Source organism: Camelus bactrianus, chromosome 19, assembly GCF_048773025.1.
Source record: "Camelus bactrianus isolate YW-2024 breed Bactrian camel chromosome 19, ASM4877302v1, whole genome shotgun sequence".
NCBI lineage: Eukaryota > Metazoa > Chordata > Mammalia > Artiodactyla > Camelidae > Camelus > Camelus bactrianus.
The window spans coordinates 7,281,616-7,301,826 of NC_133557.1; the positions used below are offsets into that span (position 1 = coordinate 7,281,616).

Sequence of the window (20,211 nt, forward strand, 5' to 3'; positions counted from 1 at the left end):
CCACCAGAGATCCTGAGCACATTTATGTTTTTATTTTGTTTTCTCACAGTTTTACTGAGATATAATTGACATAAAGCAATGCATAAGGCATAAGTTTAAAGTGTACAGCATGATTTGACTACCTGTATCATGAAGTGATTACTACAGTAAGTTTAGTGAACATCCATCTAATACAGATACAAAATTAAAGACATTTTAAAATGTTTTTTCCTTGTGATGAGAATGCTTAGGATTTACTTTTTTAACAACTTTCATTAATAACATAGAGCAGAGTTATTTATTTTTATCGTGTTGTATACTACATCCCCAGTACTTCTTTATCTTATAAGGGGAAGTTAGTAACTTTTGAATTCCTTCATCCAATGTCCCCTCTCCCAAGCCCCACCTGCGGTAACCACAAATCTAATCTCTTTTTCCATGGTTTGTCTGTCTGTTTTGGAGTATAATTGTCCTACCACAGTCGGCCTGCTGGTGGGCAGTGACCATTCCTGGCATGGCTGGCTGTGGGGGTCCAGGGTATCTCACCGCTGGTGTTGATTCACTGGTCAGTGAGGCTGAATCCCAGAATAGCTGGCTCATTCCAAGGTGTCTCGGAGCTGATGTCAGCCTGCTGGTTGGTGTAGCTGGGCCTCAGGGGGTCCCAGTGCTGGTGTCAGCCTGTTGATGGTCCTGGGGTCTCCTCTGCCTGCAGGGCCCTGGGGGTCCTGGAGTTGGTGTCAACCTGCTGGTAGACAGAGCCAGGACCCAGTGGCTGGCAGTGGAGCTCCAGAAGTCCCATGGCTAGTGCTGGTGCACTGTGTGTGGGACTGAATCCTGGGTTCTCTGGGGGAGTTTTGGGCTCAAGGGGTCTTAAGGCACCAGGCCTGCTGGTGGGTGGAGCTGTGTCCCTACCTGACTGACTGCTTGGCCTGAGGCTTCCCAGTACCTCTGTGGACAAGGCTGGATCCAGGTGCTAATAATCTAGAAAGAAGATTCCAAAATGGCACTTGCCAGCACCAGTGTCCTTGTGGTAGGATGAGCTCCCCAAAATGGCTGCTGCCAGTGTTTACGTACCCAGTGTGAGCTCCAGTTGCCTCCTGCCTCTCTAGGAAGCTCTCCAAGATCAGCAAATGGGTTTACCCAGACTCCTTTCAAATTACTGCTTCTGCCCTGGGTCCCTGAGCATGTGAGATTTTGTGTATGCCCTTTAAGAGTGGATTTCCCATAGCCCGCTGGGCATCCTGAAAGTAAGCTCCTCTGGCCTTCACAGCCAAATGTTCTTGGGTTAATCTTCATGGTGCAGGACCCCCAGGCTGGGAATCCCGATGCGGGGCTCAGATCCTTCACTCCTTGGGAAGAACCTCTACAAGGGTAATTATCTTCCCATTTGTGGGTCACTCACCTGGAGGTATGAGTCTTGACTATACTGTGTCTCCATCCCTCCTACCTGTCTCATTGTGATTCCTTCTTCCTATCTTTAGTTGTAGAAGATCTTTTCTGCTAGTGTTCCAATTTATCTCATCAATAGTTTCTCTGTAAACAGCTATAGTTTTGATGTGCCTGTAGAAGGAGGTGAACTTAGGGTCTTCCTACTCTGCCATCTTGGCCACTCCCAATTGTCCCATATTTATATTTTTAGAAGCTCTGAGTTCTGTTTGAGTGTTTGGGCCTGCACGTGCCAGAAAGGAAACGGAGTTTGTTGGTGGCTGAAGAAACAGAATCCTTGACTCCAGAATCCCACATCCAAGAGTGGACACATAGCCTGACCTAAAGCTATTATGCACATTGGAACCTACATTTCCTCCCCTGTTCCCACTGTCTCACAATCACGCATCCATAACCTGCATTGACAAGCAATTCCACGCCACTGTGGGCAGGATCACACCCCAGCTGGAGGTCCACATGGGCTGTGAGGATCTGAGAATCACTGGGAGGGCTCTTAGCAGGAAGAACCCCAACAGGAGACTCTGAAATTATCTGACAAAGGGGTTCAGGGAGCACAAGAGCACCCCTCAGGCTCTCACAGAAATGGTGGGACTCCCATTCAGAGCTCTAGATAATTAAGCTGCTAAGTGATTGGTCAATATGAGGGATGTTTTTCTGGGATAGTACCCGCCACTCAACAGATGGACTGGCCCCACTAGGTGTGGAGGACAGGCAAAGGGTCAGACTGTGCACAACCTTCAGATTTCTAGCTTCTATTTGAAAGACTGATTTTTCCCTTTACCAGTCAGGCAATCATTCAACAAACTTGCATTGAACACCAGATCCAAGATGACTAAGACCAGCTCCTGCTCCCACGACACTTACTATCCGAAAAACTGCCATTCCAAAATGAGTCACAAACATTTAGTTTAAAATTAGATATCATTTCTTTTCCGGAAGGTAGAGGAGTTTGAAGGACTTCAGACCATCATGGTAGGGGGCAGAGTTTTCTGAGAAATGGGTTGAGGGTGATAAAAATGTTTTAAAGGAAGTATAATGTAGGAATAGGATGCAAAAGGACTAGAGGAAGGAGAGATAGAAAGAGGGGCATCCTCTGAAGCCCCCAACAGTGAAGCCACCCCTACACCCACTACCCCTGGAACAAGGGAACATGTGAGCTGAGAAAGCCACTACCTCAAGTTCTCGATGCTGCTAGTTTTGGGGTACCCACCTAAACTGCCCAGACCCCCTTTAGTGCACCCATAACACACCCCTATATGCATTTTGCCTAGAGAATTAGGGCGGTGGTTGGGAGTGGTCAGAGGGGAATAGAATCTTCTGTATCACTAGACAGCTCAGCCAGCTGAAGACACCAAGGAGACCAAAACTCTGACTTATTCCTCAAAGGGGACAAGGAACAATTCACCACTAGGGACAGAAAGGCAGGATTCTCCCTTAAGTATGGTGTAAAACTGTGGCCAGGTCTATTGGGAGACTTTCTCCCTGACTCCAAAGGTCACTTGGGCTAGCTGATGCCTCAACAAAATTTTAATACGATGGATCTCCCTGAAAATAGCAACTGAACATGGCCCTTACTCCTTATGTCCTTACGTTAGAGCAGGCAGATAGCTAGATATGAGCAAAGAAGAGGGGACAGCAGAAACACATCAAAGATGAAACACCTGCTCTGGAAATGGCTGGAAAATAGGGTTAAAGTGCCTCTGGGGCAGGGAGAGAGAAAAAGACTGTAACGTGGGCAGATCTGCATATCATGAGAATTGATTTGCATGAGAATCCAGCAATAGATCTGGAGAGGGATGAGGAGGCCTAATTTAGACAGAGTGAGAAGTATCAGCAAACTAGAGTTGAGAAGGCCCTCCTGATAACTGCTCTAATTGAGCTAGGAAGGAAGGGAGAGAAAGGAAAAGGACCCCCGAGTTCTTGGCTTCAATGGCAGGGGCGAGGGTTAGGTGTTGACAGACTTTCTTTTGTCATGCTCTACCTAGCACATGCCTCTACCTAGCTTTCACTTTGGGAGGCTGCCACCACTGGGTAACTTCTTGAGATGTTCACTGAGGTTTCTGTCTTTATCCCTCCACATGCCTCCCCTCCCCAACCTGTTGGAGGTTCATTGTTTGCCAAAGCAGAAGGGACTTGCCCTCAGGCATTTTCCACAAAGACCTTTGCTTCCCAAAGTTAAGCACCTGAGCTGTTTATAGTTTAAGTGAGGGGGCCTGGAGGGTAGGGGAAGGAAGGTAGGACGAGGGACTTAGGGACTGAGGAAAGGTGGACAATCATCTCTGTAATTTCCCCAAGCTCCAGTGCCCACACACTGAAGAGTTGATGACTGTGAGACCTGCTGACTGCAGACTTCCAGCAATGCCAAAGACTTCTGGCAGAGCCAAGGGGTTGGGAACAGGAGGGTGTCTCTGCTGAACACACTGCCTGCCAAAGACAAGGGGCCTCCCCTGATCCTTGGAGCTGCATTAGATAAACCCTAGGCCCTGGTATTACAGGAAGAGCTAAGTCCCCCTAAAACAAAGGTCAGTTTCTTGCCTGACTTGTGGAATGCGAACTCGGGTCTGAAGAGACTAGGTCAGTGCAGCTAAAGTAATGCACTCTTTCTTGCACACACTTCTCTCCACTATCTGATTAGATTCTGGGTCTCAGAGGTCTGAGACCTGCTGCAGATGAAACAGACGGAGGAAGAGGGCTGTGTGCACATTTTCCCCAACAGATTAATGCCACTCCTGTGTCCCCGGCATGCTGGCAGGTTGGATGCTAGTAAGGAAGTGGCATTTCAAGCTTTCACTTTAAAAAAATGCTTACAGGACACGAAAAAACACGAAACACAAAAGAGGTAAGATCTACCCGCGCCAGCTCCTCTCGTGGCACAACCTCAGCGGGAGGGGCGGGGCGGGGCGGGTCTCTGAGCGCCGCGCCTGCGCACTCCAGACTCTGAAGCCAGGGAGGGCTCAGCGAGGTGGGCGGGGGCTGCCCGGGCATCCGGGTCCCTCACCCCGCCCCCGCTGTTGAATGAGAGGCGCGGTGCCCGCCCCTCCCCCGCCGCGCCCGCCCCGCGCCCGCCCCTCCCCCGCCGGGCCCGCCCCTCGCCGGGGGCCGCCGCTCGCAGTCGGCTGTTGCCACCTCAGCTGCGCTGGGTCCCGACAGACTCCTGCAGCTCGCCGCCCTCCGCCCGGCGCTGACGGTCCCGCCACGCTCGCCACCGCCGCCGCCGGCACGACCGAGTAAGTGAGCGAACGAGGGCGGGGTCGCCGAGGGCCGTCGTCCCCGGGCTGGCGTTTAGGGAGCCGGGCGGGTCCGGGTTCGGGATGCTGAGGAAACCGTGGGCCCGCGCCGGCCTCCCCACTCACACTCCCGGCGCTTTGACTGGGAGCTGGGAGCGGTGAGACAGTGGCCCCAGGCCGGGAGGGACGCGGAGGAGAGCCCTTCCTGAGCCGCAGGGTGAGTCCCGCACAAAGGGAGGCGCAGGGCTGTCACCCGGAGGTCAAAGAGGGAAGGTTCGCGGCACCTCGAACGCCCCGCTAGCCTGTGCCCGGCGTCGGGTCTCCAGGTGTGGGAGGTGGCTGAGAAGAGCAGGGAGGCAAGGGCGGGGATGGTGAGGACGGCTGCCTCGGTGTTGGCGATGGGAACGCGCCTTGGGGGGCGCGGCGTGGCAGTGTTTTCCTGGTCCCCATCTGCTCCTCCCCTTTCTTTGTGGCGTTTGTCTCGTGCCCTTTTGTCACTGTGTGTAAGGCTGTGGTCTGGGGTGAGATCTCTCTCCTCAGCTTACTCATTAATGAAAGTCAGGTGCTGACCTCCTGTCGGTGGGTGGGGGCCGTGTGTGCTTCCACAGGCCAGAGAATTAAAGACCCTCCTTTGTTTCTGGAGACCTCATGGTGCATGTGTCACCTATGAAATGAGAGAATCCGAGATCATTCAAAAGGGTTTGAGGAAAAAAGACGTATTACTTCATCACATCTTCACCCAAGTCTTCCCCTGATGTTCTTTCAAACAGTATTTCTTTGTTTCTTACTGTACAACCGGTGGGTTTTGTTAATTGAAAATGTATGTCTGTAGACTCAAATACATGAATATCTAGAACACTTGGCTTTTGGGGGTTTAGTTAATGGTAATATATTAATATATACGTATGAGAAAACTCCTGTGCATATAGGACACTGCTTTGTGGGTTTAGTTAATTGGTAGTATATCTATATATTCCAGTATATCTAGGACACTGTTTTCTCAGCTCCTCAGTACAGGTAGATTATGTTTCTTCCTGCCTCTGGCTGAGCTTATAAGAAGGTGGTCCAGCAGGTTCTCTCCACCTCCTTGCTTTCCTCACCCCCCTTAATGCTTTGGCAAAGGATTTTATTGCATATTACCCCGACATGCACCCTTGCTTTGATCTGAATTTTCCTGTGTTCTGTTGTCTGGTTGTGCAGCCCAGCTCAATGGCTCCTCTTACAGGACTATTGGAAAACAGAACACCTTTTATCATTGTCCTCATCCCCAGAGAGAGGAGGAAGCTCTGCAGGTTCCCACAGACTTTGGCTCTGACTGCCTGACTTTGTTGTCTTAGTGAAGTTATGAGGAGTCACAGTTAATGTAGACCAATTAAAAAGAAGCAAATGTAATAACACCAACTATTCCTTTCTCGGACCTCGTCTCTTTTTAAACAGATTTTTTAAGCTTTAGAAGATGGTTGGCTTTTCAGTTTCTTTTTTACCGGTATAATTTTGCAGTGATAGGAAATTAGCTAAACTCAGTTACTATAAGAAGCATACCTCCAAAATGTATTTTTATTATAATCTTTCGATTCAAAATAGTAGTGGTAAAATTGAGGAGCTTATTAGATGATATGAATAATTGAATTGATTCACTTTTAAGGTTCTCTTTAAGACTATTACTTTTAATCACATATATTTTAAATCCATGTATTTTAATTAGTTTTCAGTGCAAAATGAAATATAAACTAAGCAGTCTTCTACAGTATTTCTTTATGTATATTCCCTCTGTTAAAAAAAATTTGTTTTTAATTTGAAGGGGAAATTTTCCATTGGTTGGAACAGGATCCATTATTCTTGGTAAAAATCTTAACTTATGTTAGCATGGTCAAATTCTTTTTTCGTAAAAGTTAAAATTAGTAAAAGTTTATTTTTCAGTTTGGAGAAGTTTTGGTTTTATGATGTAAGACTTAAATAAAATTTTAATATAAATGAATTTAACTCAAAACAAGCTAACTTGAAAACAAGGGCTTCTTTAACTAGTGTCACTAATATTGAAGCAACCCCAATAATTTATAAACTACCTACATTAGATTTTTTTTTTAAGAATCCCCTTAAAACAAATCATAAGAGGAAGTCTTGAGTAAACAGAGTAGTATAACCGGAATTGTCACTGAAATAGGCTTGCATAGTACCGAAGTATTGTGGAACTTTAGTTTTGCAAGAGTGACTTAGCTATTTGTATCAACAAAGGAAACTAAAAACAACCTGGACTTGTTATTCAGCATTCTGTTAATTAAAGTCTTTACCAATCCATAGTTTAGCATTTTTGTAGTATGATGATTGAAGAAAAATTCTAAAGTCATTCCTATGTTGTCACAATAGGTTAAATTTAAAAAATTAATTTATAATTATTTTATTTTGAATTACTTTATTTAAATTATTTTAAATGATGTTTTAGTATTAAATATAATCTTTATATTCATTAGAAATACTAATATTATTATGTTAGTGATGGTAATGGTATATACAATGACATTTTGTTACCCTAAACTGGATCCATTATCCTCCCAGCATTTTCTGTCAATAATTGTTTTCTGTTTCAAATGGAAGTTTATTCTGAAATCAGTAATAATGTTATTATAATGTATTAGCTTAAACTATATGAAATTGCCATTTTTTAGATTGAGAACTAGTCAAAAATCAGTGGTTTCATATGGTTCAATTACTTTCAACTCTTAGCAGTTTCTTCAGGTATTTATATTTATTTCATTTTTAATGTTTAAACTGCTATTTCTTGACTTTCCACCTTTGAATATTGTCTGTGGAGTTCTATTTTGGAGGTTGAGGACCTGGTTGTCCCACACAACCATCCTTCCATCCTCCTTCATACCTATACTTTACAGTTCCCAGTTAAGTCAGTATTCAGTATTTATATGACTGTAACGAGGTATCTATTATTCACAGATGAGCCATTACATTTTCTTTCTTATGCAGCTTTTATTTCTTCCAAGTTAAATAATTGTCACTTTTGTTTGCTTGCTTTTCATTTGCTTAGTTTTCTTTGTACCAGTCACTAATTTATCCTCAAATTCTGACAGAACTGATCCTCTTTCAGCATTTTCAGATAACCTCTGTTTCATTTCTTTTTCTTAGCTGTCATCCAGGACTTACCTTTTTCATCATCTTGGGAATTCTCTTTGCCTTCCTCCTAGTTGGATCCTTGATTTCCTAGATCCTGTGTTTTCCTTATTCTTTAGTAGCTTCCTGAGAAAGGGCACCTACAAACTCTGAAATTCCTTCCTGAATTCAGAAGTTTCATGTCTGAAAATGTCTTTATTTTACCCTCACACTTGAATGGTGGTTTAATTGGATATTGAATTCCAGATTGAAAATTAGTGTCCCTCTTTTGAATGCTTCCAGTGTCGCTATTGAGAAGTATAACGTCATTCCAATCCCCATTCCTTTTTCCTCCCACTCTGGAAGATTTTAGAATCCTCTTTTTTTCCCTGGTATTCCTGACATTTCATGATATTCCTTGAAACATCTTTTCCTTTTTCTTTCCTTTTGCTTATAGGGCAGATAATATTTTCCCAAAATGAGTATATATATATGTGTATACAGACACACAGACCTATACATCATCTCACCCAATTTGCTATTCTTATGGTGTTGGCATGCTTCCATTAAGAGGTAGGGTCTTTGTTTCCTCTCCTTAAAGCTGTGTGGACATGAATGCTCCCCAGGATGTTTTGGGTCTTAGGCCAACATCCTGGTTTAGGAGCACAATTGGATAATCAAAAGCATGCACCCTGAGGGGGTATTTTAATTTTTCTTCTTAAATTTTAAATAGAATCATCAGTTTACTTTTAACTGAAAATAACAGTTAACACCAGAGAAAGTTTCTTCAGATAGTAAAATGCAGTCAGTCTTAGAATCAACACGAGGACTATCAGGTGCACATTAGGAAATGATAGAACCATTCATGACCAGAAAGAAACGGTTTTTAAACTTCATGATTAAATATGTCATGACTAAATATGACAAACACATTATTTGCAAGAATTTCTGTGATGAGAAGATGGAGACAAATAGTTACATAGACCATGGCTTGTTTGGGTATTGTCACTGATTTAGTGTTTATCTCATGGATATGTGTTTTTTAAACCCATGAATTTTTTCTATTTACAGCTGTTTTATCCCTCATCTAATTTCCCATGGGTACACATCAGTGGCTGAATATTACTAGAGAACTTAAGATTTATGACCAAAAATCTGAAGTAGGCTCTCAACACTGGCCTCTAAAAGCTACCAGATTCCTAATAAGATCTTTCTGTCTGTAACTAATTTCTCCCCGCTCTTTAAACTCATGAGCAGCTCACCCTTCCCCAATGCTGATAAGCAGGCTTCATACTTCATTGAGGGTTTAGAAGTTATCACATACCCCTCATCCTTCCCTCACCAAATCTGTAGATCTGCCTTCCCTAGGATATAGATTTTCTGTTTCTTTTCAATCAGAGGCCAACTCCCCTCCCCACCATATTCTCCCTCATACCTACTCATGGACTTGACTTCCACATTTGTGCCCTCTCTCACATCCTCATTAACTTTACAGGGCACCACCCATGTCAGCATACACAAATTCTCTGATACTGCCCATCTTTAAAAGCAGAATAAAAGATTACAACAAAACAACTTTCGCCTGACCTCATATCCATCCCCTTCTGTTTACCTTCATGGGTAAATGTCTCAAAGAGAAGTTTGCATTTCCTCCCTACCTCCTCTGTACTACGTATCACTCTACAAAATTCTGTTGTTGACTGAACTTTTGGTCTCTTACCCCCCCACTAGAAAGTCAACTCCAGGAAAGCAAAGAACTCATCTATCCTGTTTATCATTATATGTCTAGGACAGCAGTTGACAAAAGTACTTACTTAATATGGGGGCAAAAAAAGAATAACTGACATTTTTAACCTGGTAGAATAGCTCTTACTTTTTAAAAATTTCTAACAAAATCAGTTTTCATTTTTTTAAATTATTCTCTACTTTTTGCTACACTTAGAATTGAAAAAATTATGAAGAATGTATTAACAATTGAATTTTCCCCTATTTTACATTACATTTCATTTTTTCTTAAGTGTAATTTAACATTGGCAGTCTCACAGCTGGATTCTGGAGTCAGACTGCTTAGAGTTGAATTCTAGTTCTTTCACTTTTTGCCACGTGACCTTGGGCAGATTTCCTAACCTCTTTGTTTCTTCATCTGCAACATGGAAATAAGAATAGTACACACCTCATATGTTGGCTATGTGAGTCAAATGAGGTAATATGTAAAATGGTAAACTCAGTACTTGGCATAGGGGTTAATGAATGAAAAAAAATTATAATTATAGTTATTGTTTGTATATTCTTCTCTACTTTCTAATATTTGATCTGACTTGGCCACTGTAATATTTTTGTTTATAATACTATATCTTCTAGAGTATATTGGCTATGAATGTGATTCTCCTATTTTTAGTTTTAAGGTCTTTTTCTGATTCCTTGACCCTCTCTTCCCAAGATTAGCCCACCTGATAGATTGGGTAAATGATCTACAATTGACAGATGAGCAGCCTATACCACTTCCAGCAGTCTGGTCATTTGATAAATCATTTGATCACTTGATAAAATATTTTTATTTCTAGCCAGGTCCTGTTCCTTGTATATTTGGCTTGCCCAGAGGTGAGGTTCCTTCTTCATGTTCGTCCTTATTAAATTTTCTTATTTCTGGAAATGGAACTTTTAAAACACCCAGTATGTCTTCAACAGATTTTTTAGAAGTAGTTATAAGATACTGCTCTTTTCACTCACTAGCTAGCTGGGAAGATAAAAATATGTGGCAACACAAAATCCACTGCAGGACCATATGAGGGATAAAGACAGGTTCTATAGAAGTTCAGAGTAGAGAGTCGCATCTTGCCAGCCTTAAAGAAGTCTTAAAACTTTTCTGCATGTAAAATTATCTATTCCCCTTATTATCTGTCTTGATTTTTGTTTTGAAAGTTTGCTTAATGGTTTAGATTTTAAGGTAGATAATACACAAGATAAAATTGAAAGCAGTTTTTAATTTTAGAAATTGTTTCTTGAAGTAATCGACTTAGCAGTAAGTAACTCTACCTCTTTCTTTTCTTATCTTGGTAGGCAGTGGAGACTCCTCCAATTATGTGAGCATTTCAGACGTCAGACTAGCATTGGGTAAATTTAGAGTTCAACAAGAATGCCAGATGGTTTGAAAGGAATTGTGAGCACTCCAACTAGTGCAGTCCATTGAAAGCCAGCTGGCTGAGCCTCGTCTGCTCTGGAGGTAGGAACCAAACACTTTGTTCCATGCCAGCTGGCCCAGGAGTAACTGGCCAGTGGCCTTACTTTTGGTTGGTTGTTCCAGGGAAAGCCAACTTGGGGCCTGCATCTGCCCTAAGGACAGTATGACATAGAACAAGCCTGAATGGCAAGGGAAGGAAGCCCCTTTTTAGACAGCATTACGAGTGAACCTCATGTTGAGAATTTGCTCTGAGAATGTGCAATGCAACTTGAATTTTTAATAGGGTCAATACTGTTAGATGTATTAGAGTTACTTACTACTAAAGTATCGATAGTGAATGTTTTTATATTATAAATAACTTCCAGTTTACCTGCTTTCAATGTTACTGTTTTCATTTATTGACTCTTCATGAAGTGAGGTTTGCCTCTTTTCATTTTCTTCTTCTTCTAAAGTTTTGGTCATTTGGATTAGTATAAATTTTCATCTTGTCATAAAGCTTGCTCTCCTATAAACCATATGCTTCTGTAGAACATTAATTATGTGTGTTTTAAAATCTGTCTCATTTTGTCTGTTATTTATGTTTTCCTAACTAAATGGGTGTTTGTATCAGATACAATTCTTCCTTTAGCAAACTAAATGTCATAATAATTTAATTGAAGACAAAAGTACAAATATGGCACTGCAAGTATAATGAGCATTCATTTAATTTGATGACAATGTTTACTGAATTCTCAAAGTTAACAACTTCACCACAGTCTTATCAGTATGCTTTATGTTACCTTAAAAATTTTTTTTTAATTTGGAGGCTGAATGGTGCTGCATTACCTGTGTTTGTTAAAAGTTCATCTAGGCAAACCGAAAAATTATGAATTACCTGTGTCTCTTTATTGTTCTCTCCCAAATCTGAGCATGAAAAATTTTGCTCAGTGATATAAACTTGAAATAGAATCTAGGTATCATATCCAAATAGGCCCTTCATCTTGTACTGAAAGAAAAAGTTTGGCAAATAATGAAGCACTGAAGTGTGAGCTAATATAGTTTATGGGAAGTTGGTGGGAAGATAAATCAAAGGTGTAGGCTTTCATTCTTTTCCTTTAGTGCAAAAGAAATTGCGAAACTTCTTCAGAAATATGTTAGAAATCTCTTGTTTGTCTATAATTGAATGAAAATGTTTACTTAAACTTATTGATTGTCCCTGAAAACAAGCCAGAGGAAATTTTGTGGTAGTGAGAGATTTTTTTTTTAAACCATAGGACAGTTTATCAGTAGCCAGGGGCAATATGATACCCAGAAAATCATCTTACACGTTAGCTAACCTCTACCAAAAAAACTTTTATGTCAGTATCTTTACACATGTTGCTTATTTACTCCTTACAGCAACCTTCAAAGGGTTATTTATGGATGATAAAATGAAAGGTCAGAGTAACCTGTTCAAGTTCACAAGCTCAGGGGCCAGGTTTAGAACCCAGGCCTTCATCCTCCAACCTACCACGTGTCTCAGTTGATATTGTCAACTTTCACAAGAATGTAAGTCTTTACTATTCAGATGCTATCCTGCACTGGCACTTTTTGGAAGACTATTGATAGAGGAAATTCCGAGACCTTTGCAGAAAATGGCTGGAGAAAAGGAGAGATTTGGAGATTGGAGATTCTACATTTTTTTTATCTCTTCTGATAATCTAGAAGTAATTGACTGTTGAAGAACTACTACACTAACTACAAATGAGGTAAATAAAAATGACTTGCTAGAATGGGGCAACAGGACTGTGTAGTTTCCTAGCATTGCTGTAACAAATTACCACAAAATCGATGGCTTGAAACAGCAGAAATTTATTCTCTCACAGTTCTGGAGGCCAGAAATCTGAAGTCAGAGTGTCAGCAGAGCTGCTTCACTCTTTCCAAAGACTCTAGGAGATAATTCTTCTTGCTTCTTCCAGCTTTTGGTGGCTGGAGTTACTTGGCTTGTGGCTACATAACTCCAGTCTCTGCTTGCGCGTTCACATGGTCTTCTCCTCTTTCTTATAAAGACAATGTCATTGGACTTAACGGTTCATCTAGATAATCCAAAACTCACAGCATTCAGTTAAAAATGCAGCTGTGAATCCTGTTCTCTGTGTTTCAGTTTTCTCTATTTCAATTCATTACCACCATCTAGTTAGAACTCCAGATTACATAAAAACATGACACAGTTCTGAGGGAGGAAACAGCTGCATTCCTAAAGTTTTTTGTTTAACGTATTCTGCAAAACTGCTTGTTCTCTGCCATGGGTTTTCAGTAGTCAAACCTACCTCAGGAATAAAACACTGTATATCATAGCTATCTGACTATCTTAATCTGTTTGGACTGCTGTAACAAAATACCATAGCCTGGGTATCTTACAAACAACAGAAAGTTCTCACAGTTCTGGAGTCTGGGAAACCCAAGATCAGGGTAACAGGAGGTTCAGTGTCTGGTAAGGGCCCACTTTCTACTGTATAGACAATACTTTTCGCTGTCTTTTTGCTGTATCCTCACATAGTGGAAGGGACGAGGAAGCTATCTTAGGGCTTTTTTTTATTGAGACCTCTTTTATAAGGGCACTGTTCCCATTCATGAGGGCCCTGCCCTCCTGACTTAATCATTCCAGATACCATCACACTGGGAATTAGGTTTCAGTATATGAATCTGGGGGGAGGAGGGAGGAACATGTGTCATACATTGAGTCTATAGCACTAACCGTATAATATGAGGAGAAAATTGATGTTTTCCTTATAACTCATTCAATTTCTAAATAATCAACTGTCATACTAATTTTTTTCATTGATCCATTTATTTTCTATCCAAGATTAATATTACTTACTAGATTTACCTGTACTGTTTTTCAGACTTCTCTGTTAGTGAGGTTCTTCTTTTTAATTTCTTTAATTATAAAAAATAGTAAATACACTCAAAAGTAGAGCAGAGGTACAACATATCCCCATATGTCCATCATTCAAGATTTTGACACATTTGTTTCGTTTGTCCTTTTTTCTTTTATCTTTCTTTGATGAGGTATTTTAAAGCAAATTCAAGACATTTTTGTACGTATACCCTGACATACTTCTATATGCATCTCTAAAAAATAAGGATATCGTCTTATACAACCAAAATGCTATTCTCGTACCTAATAAAATTAACAGTTACTCCTTGGTATTATCTAATAGCTAGAGCCTATTCAGGTTTGCCCGATTGTCTCCAAATATCTTTTTCAGAGATGGTTTGATCACACCAGGATTCAAAGTCCACAGATCACATTTGGTCATTTTGTCTCTCATGCCTATTTTGATCTAGGTTAGTTCCTCCCTCCTCCCTTTCTCCCCGCATTTTTTTTTGTGTGTGTCATGGACTAGTTACAGGAACCAGGTCAGTTGTCCTGTGGAATTTCTCACATTTGGGATTTGTTTGCTTCTTCACAGTGTCAGTTACTCTGTTCCCTTTATTTCCTACAAATGGAAATTAGCTCAAGAGACTTGATTAAAACATTTAAATTTTTGGCAAGAATACTCAGGAGGTGCTTAATATCCATCACATTCAGAGGCCTGCTGTTGTCTGGCTATCTCACTTACAGCTAAAGACCCTACTGATGGTCATGTCAGTATCAGATATTTCAACAGTGTGGCAAAATAGTGATTTTCTTATTATGTCCTCTCTTTCACATTTACTAGCAGGAATTCTGTAAAGAAGACCTGTGTCTCATCATCTGTTTGGGGTTACTCTGAAATACATTTTGTGTGAGAGACTGCCAAATAATCTTAACACTATTATGTTCTCGATAACAGATAATGAGTTTGAATCAGAATAAAAGGAATTGAGTTAATCTTTTCTTTTAATGAGTGTTACAATAAAATTCTGAGTACTGTAGCAAAATGTGAATGATTGCTTTTCTTTTACAATTAGGAATGTACACTTCAGTTGCTCTGAGAGTTAGAGATAAATGAAAGTCTTTTATAAATTAGAATGATGCAGTAGAGAGGAAAGAGTACTAACTAGACTTTTATTTTAATTTTTAATTTTATTTATTTTTTTAAATCAGTCTTTTTGAGGGGGATCAGGGAGGTAATTAGAGTTTTTAAAAAATTTAATTCATTTATTTTTAAATGGAGGTACTGGGGATAGAACCCAGGACCTCATGCATGTTAAGCACATGCTCTACTACTGATCTATATCCTCCCCCTAGATTAAGATTAAAAAATTGGAAGGGAATATAGCCAATATTTTATAATAACTATAAATGGAGTATAATAGTGAATCACTATATTGTACACCTGTAACATATACTATTGTACATCAACTATACTTCAATATTTTATTAATTAATTTTTTTAAATTGGGAGATTTCCAGAGTCAATTTGGTCCAGCCCCTAAATGTTTAATCCATTCGTTTTTCTTAGACTGGGCTTTTTGCATATGTCTATCCCTAACATTTTTGCCGGTATTTTCATGAAACTGTACATAGACTAAAGAAATCAAGGTTATGTATTATAGAATTGATACTTAAATGTCTTTAAAGGCAGGGAGAATTCTTCATCATTGAATATCATTCTTTTTCTTTAAATTGTGCTTTGTGAGAAAGAGTCCTTTGATCACTGTTTCTAAGCAAACCTAATCAGTAAAATTATTGAATAAAATCATGCAAATAAAGCTTTATTTTTCCTGTTCCATTTTACCTTAAACCAGTTGTTTTTATCTTCTAAATTTATATATTCTGGGGAAAATAACCTTGATATCAAATAAAAATTAAACATGTCAGTGTTCTTAGTTTAGTGAACATCTCTAGACAGCCTCTAATCATATTTGAGAAGGCCATTAAACATATGTGCTAGTATGATTTCTCCATAGGCAAACCCTTGCTATAATTATGCTGTTTATTTTAAAATAATAATACTGTGGGTCTTTTCTGAAAGATACAAAATGGCTTTATAAAGGGATACCTCAAAAGACCATAGGTATGATCAGTATACTTATTATTAGTCAGTTGAGCTGATTATTCCTCATCAGGACTCTAAAATGGTTTTAGAACTGAAAATTACATTTCCCTACCTATTGAATTAAAACAGAGGCTCCTAGAACACCTACTGTATGCAAGTCATTATGCTGGGTGCTGACTAGTAGGGTTGATTTCACTATTGAAATAAAGATTATTCAAATAAGATTTTAAAAAGAAGTATGCACTTCTTCTTTTAAAAAGAACTCTAGGAAATTGTGTTTCAGCTATGTTGCCTCCTTGCCCTCATTTAATGTAGCCAGAAGCCCCTGAGCTAGAGCCCCATCATGCAGTCTTTATCCAGTTCCTGTGTTTGTTAAGTGCTTTGTGGGGTAGAAAGTGGTAGAGCACAGGGATTAGTGGTGTTGAATCTCTGCTCTTTGGAGGCCATAAAGATTGTACATTCTCTTTTCTATCTTATGCCAGAAACAAGGATGGTTTTTCCTTTTTCAGAAATATTGCAGTTATTTCATCCAGTATGCTGCTTAGATTTACCATCTTACCTTTATTCATGTGAATAACTATTTATTGAGTATCTTATAAGTGCCAGATATTGTTCAGTCTGAATTTATAGAAATCCTACATCTTGTGATAATACATTGTTATTGAATACCTCTATTACGTTTAATGAAGTTAAGGTGTAGTTCACTTTTGAATTTATTAGCTCTGAGTTTGTAATTTTAATGTTCTTTTTCTGACATTTTACATATGTTCTGGCTTATAAGTTCCTGTAAAGCTGAGGAAAATTGGCTCCTCAAGGAATTTCATACTTTCTTCAGGCTAAGATAACTAACTGCAAATGCAGTGAAATTAGTAGAGAGGAGTCTGCATTTAGATTTTATTCAGACTAACTTCCAGCTTTTAAAAACCTAAGCATATATTTTTGCACAGTAACTTACAAGTTTATTTTCATAAAGGCAAAAAAGAAGTGAGGTGATGTAGTGAGAAGCATGTGGGATTTGAGTAAGTTCTGGCCTTACTATTTGTTAACTGTGTGGCTTTGGTGAACCACTACCTCTCTTAGCCTCAAAAGAGGCAATTATAATGGAATACTTCTGAGTTACTGAGTTTATGATTGAATAACTTGAGAGTTACTGTGAGTGTAGTTTATATCCTTTAATAAAGTGCTCTCCTAATAATTGTTGTTAGGCAGGCAAAGAGTAAGACAAAGGAAAAAGTAAACACAGAACAATCTTTGCTACATCTCAGTTCTCTTTTTTTCATAAATTCGAGACCATTTATGCTGCCATTTTAGCCTGGCTACCAAGCTGTGGCTGGTTAGAGATTCCATTCCAGTTTCTTTCATCGGAGTCTTATAGTTTGCCAACTACAGATCTTTTACCTCCTTAGTTAGGTTTATTCCTAGGTATTTTATTCTTTTTGATGCAATAGTGAATGGGATTGTTTTCTTAATTTCTCTTTCTAATAGTTCTTTGTTAGTGTATAGAAATGCAACAGATTTCTGCATATTAATTTTGTATCCTGCAGCTTTACCAAATTCATTGATGAGCTCTAGTAGCTTTTTAGTGGCTTCTTTAGGATTTTCTATGTATAGTATCATGTCATCTGCAGACAGTGAGAGTTTTACTTCTTCCTTTCCAATTTGGATTCCTTTTATTTTTCTTACCTGGTTGCTGCAGCTGGGACTCTCTCCTCCCTTTTTATTACATAGTTTTATTGAGACATAATTTAGATCCCATATAGTTCATTCATTTAAATTGAAAAATACAGTGGCTTTTGGTATATTCACAAAGTTGTGTGTCCATTATCACAGTCAATTTCAGAGCATTTTCATTATCATTATCCCAAAAAAACCCTGCTCCTCTAATCGTCATTCCTCAATGCTGCCACCCCCCCACCATTACCCACTGTTAAGAAATCACTGACCTACTCATAGTGTTTCTTTAGATTTGCCTGTTCTGGGCTTTCATATAAATGGCGTCATGCAATATGTGGTCCTTTGTGACTGGCTTCTTTTACTTTGCATGATGTTTTCAAGGTCTATCCATGTTCCCCTTTTGTTACATTAAGATTCTTAGAGGCACACAGACCTAGGGAGAAGAGATAAAGTGACTTTTTTTTTAAATGAAGAAAGTTCATTGGCGTCCCATGACTGGTTGTTACTCATAAATGATGAGAAAAGCCCTATAAGCAATTACTGTGGCTGCCAACCAAAGAATGGTGTTCCAGTATAAAATGTGGAAAAGATTCGTGCCCCAGCATTCTTTTTTGCTGCATTTATGTATGTTAATAATGTCATGATTATTGCTACATCTTTTAATACAATTAATAATAATGTGTAACTCTATGGTACTGTTGTACAGTTTTACAACTGTTGCACCACTGTCATTTTTGCTATTTTCCTCTTGTAACTAATTTTCCTGCTGAATGTTCTGCATAACTTACACATTATTATATAATGCCTATGGTTACATGCTGCATGTTACATGCTAATAATTGTGGTTATATACTACATTTTTAATTTTTATGTGAGCTTGATGAGCTAAATGCCAGATATTTTCTTTGGGGACAACCAATAATTATATACTAGTATAAGTGAGTTGTTAGAAACAGGATACATAGAAATACAATCCTCAGAGCATATTCCCCTCAAATTTATGGTTGCAATTTAAAAAGAAAAAGTCAGCCTTTTGACTTTGAAAAACCTAGCCTCTTTGTGCCTCAGATTCTTCCTCTGTAAAGTGGGGCTGTTATACTTAATTTGTGATGATGGTCTTTAACTCTGTGATTCTGTGAAGATGATTTGTAAATGTATTTTTTTAAGCATTTTAACTGTTTTTGTTGTTTTACAGTAATTTTTACAAAATTAACCTGGATTTTTAACCAGTCACAGAACAATGACTGTTGATGGCTTCTTTTTTAAAATTTTTTTAATAGTCATTTTACAGTGTGTCAGTTTCTAGTGTATAGCATAATGTTTCAGTCATACATATACATACATTTATTCGTTTTCATATTCTTTTTCATTATATGTTACAAGATGTTGAATATAGTTCCCTGTGCTATACAGAAGAAACTTGTTGTTTATCTATTTTATGTATAGTAGTTAATATTTGCAAATCTCGAACTCCTGATTTATCCCTTCCTACCCACTTTCCTCCCAGTAACCGTAAGTTTGTTTACTATGTCTGTAAATCTGTTTCTGTTGTGCAGATAAGTTCATTAGTATCTTCTTTTTTCTTTTTTTAGATTCCACATATGCGTGATATCATATGGTATTTTTCTCTTTCTGGTTTACTTCACTTAGAATGATGATCTCCAGATCCATCCATGTTGCTGCAAATGGCATTATTTTATTCGTTTTTATGGCTGAGTAGTATTCCATTGTATAAATATACACTGCAGCTTCTTTATCCAGTCATCTATCCATAGACGTTTAGGTTGTTTCCATGTCTTGGCTATTGTAAATAGTGCTGCTGTGAACATTGGGGTACATGTATCTTTCCAAATTAGAGTTCCCTCTAGATATATGTCCAGGAGTGGGATTGCTGGATCATATGGTAAGTCCATTTTTAGTTTTTTGAGAAATCTCCATACTGTTTTCCATAACGGCTGCACCAAACTATATTCCCACCAACAGTGTAGGAGGGTTGCCTTTTCTCCACACCCTCTCCAGCATTTATCATTTGTGGACTTTTGAATGATGGCTATTCTGACTGGTGTGAGGTGATACCTCATTGTAGTTTTGATTTGCATTTTTCTGATAATTAGCAATGTTGAGCATTCTTTCCTGTGCCTATTGGCCATTTGTATGTCTTTATTGGAGAATTGTTTGTTTAGGCCTTCTGCCCATTTTTTGATTGGGTTGTTTGTTTTTTTGTTATTAAGTTGTATGAGCTGTTTATATACTCTGGAAATTCAGCCTTTGTCAGTCACATCATCTGCAAATATTTCCTCCCATTCTGTAGGTTGTAATTTTGTTTTGCTTATGATTTCTTTTGCTGTGCAGAAGCTTATAATTTTAATTAGGCTCCATTTATTTATTTTTGCTTTTATTTCTATTGCCTGGGTAGACTGCCCTAGGAGAACAGAGCTAACGTTTACGTCAGAATGTCTTGCCTATGTTTTCTTCTAGGAGGTTTATAGTGTCTTATCTTATATTTAAGTCTTTAAGCTATTTTGAGTTTATTTTTGTGTGTGGTGTGAGGGAGTGTTCTAACTTCATTGATTTACATGCAGCTGTCCACAGTTTTCCCAGCACCACTTGCTGAACAGACTGTCTTTTCTCCATGGTATATTCTTGTCTCCTTTGT

General features: G+C 39.1%; 1 protein-coding gene across 6 annotated transcripts in view; it reads left to right on the forward strand.

The window, feature by feature from the left end:
* The first annotated feature begins 4,519 nt into the window (after positions 1-4,519).
* The window catches only part of RNF24 (ring finger protein 24), a 58,476-nt gene continuing 42,784 nt past the window's right edge, over positions 4,520-20,211 (forward strand). The window contains exons 1-2 of one of the 6 annotated variants that reach the window (XM_074346975.1): positions 4,527-4,652; positions 10,815-10,977. The gene's annotated coding sequence lies outside the window, so the exon portion shown is untranslated. Of the gene's footprint in view, positions 4,653-4,700; positions 4,870-10,814; positions 10,978-12,261; positions 12,663-20,211 lie in introns of those variants that run through there. The other 5 variants (XM_045508592.2, XM_045508594.2, XM_074346976.1 and 2 more) reach the window with 5 other exon arrangements.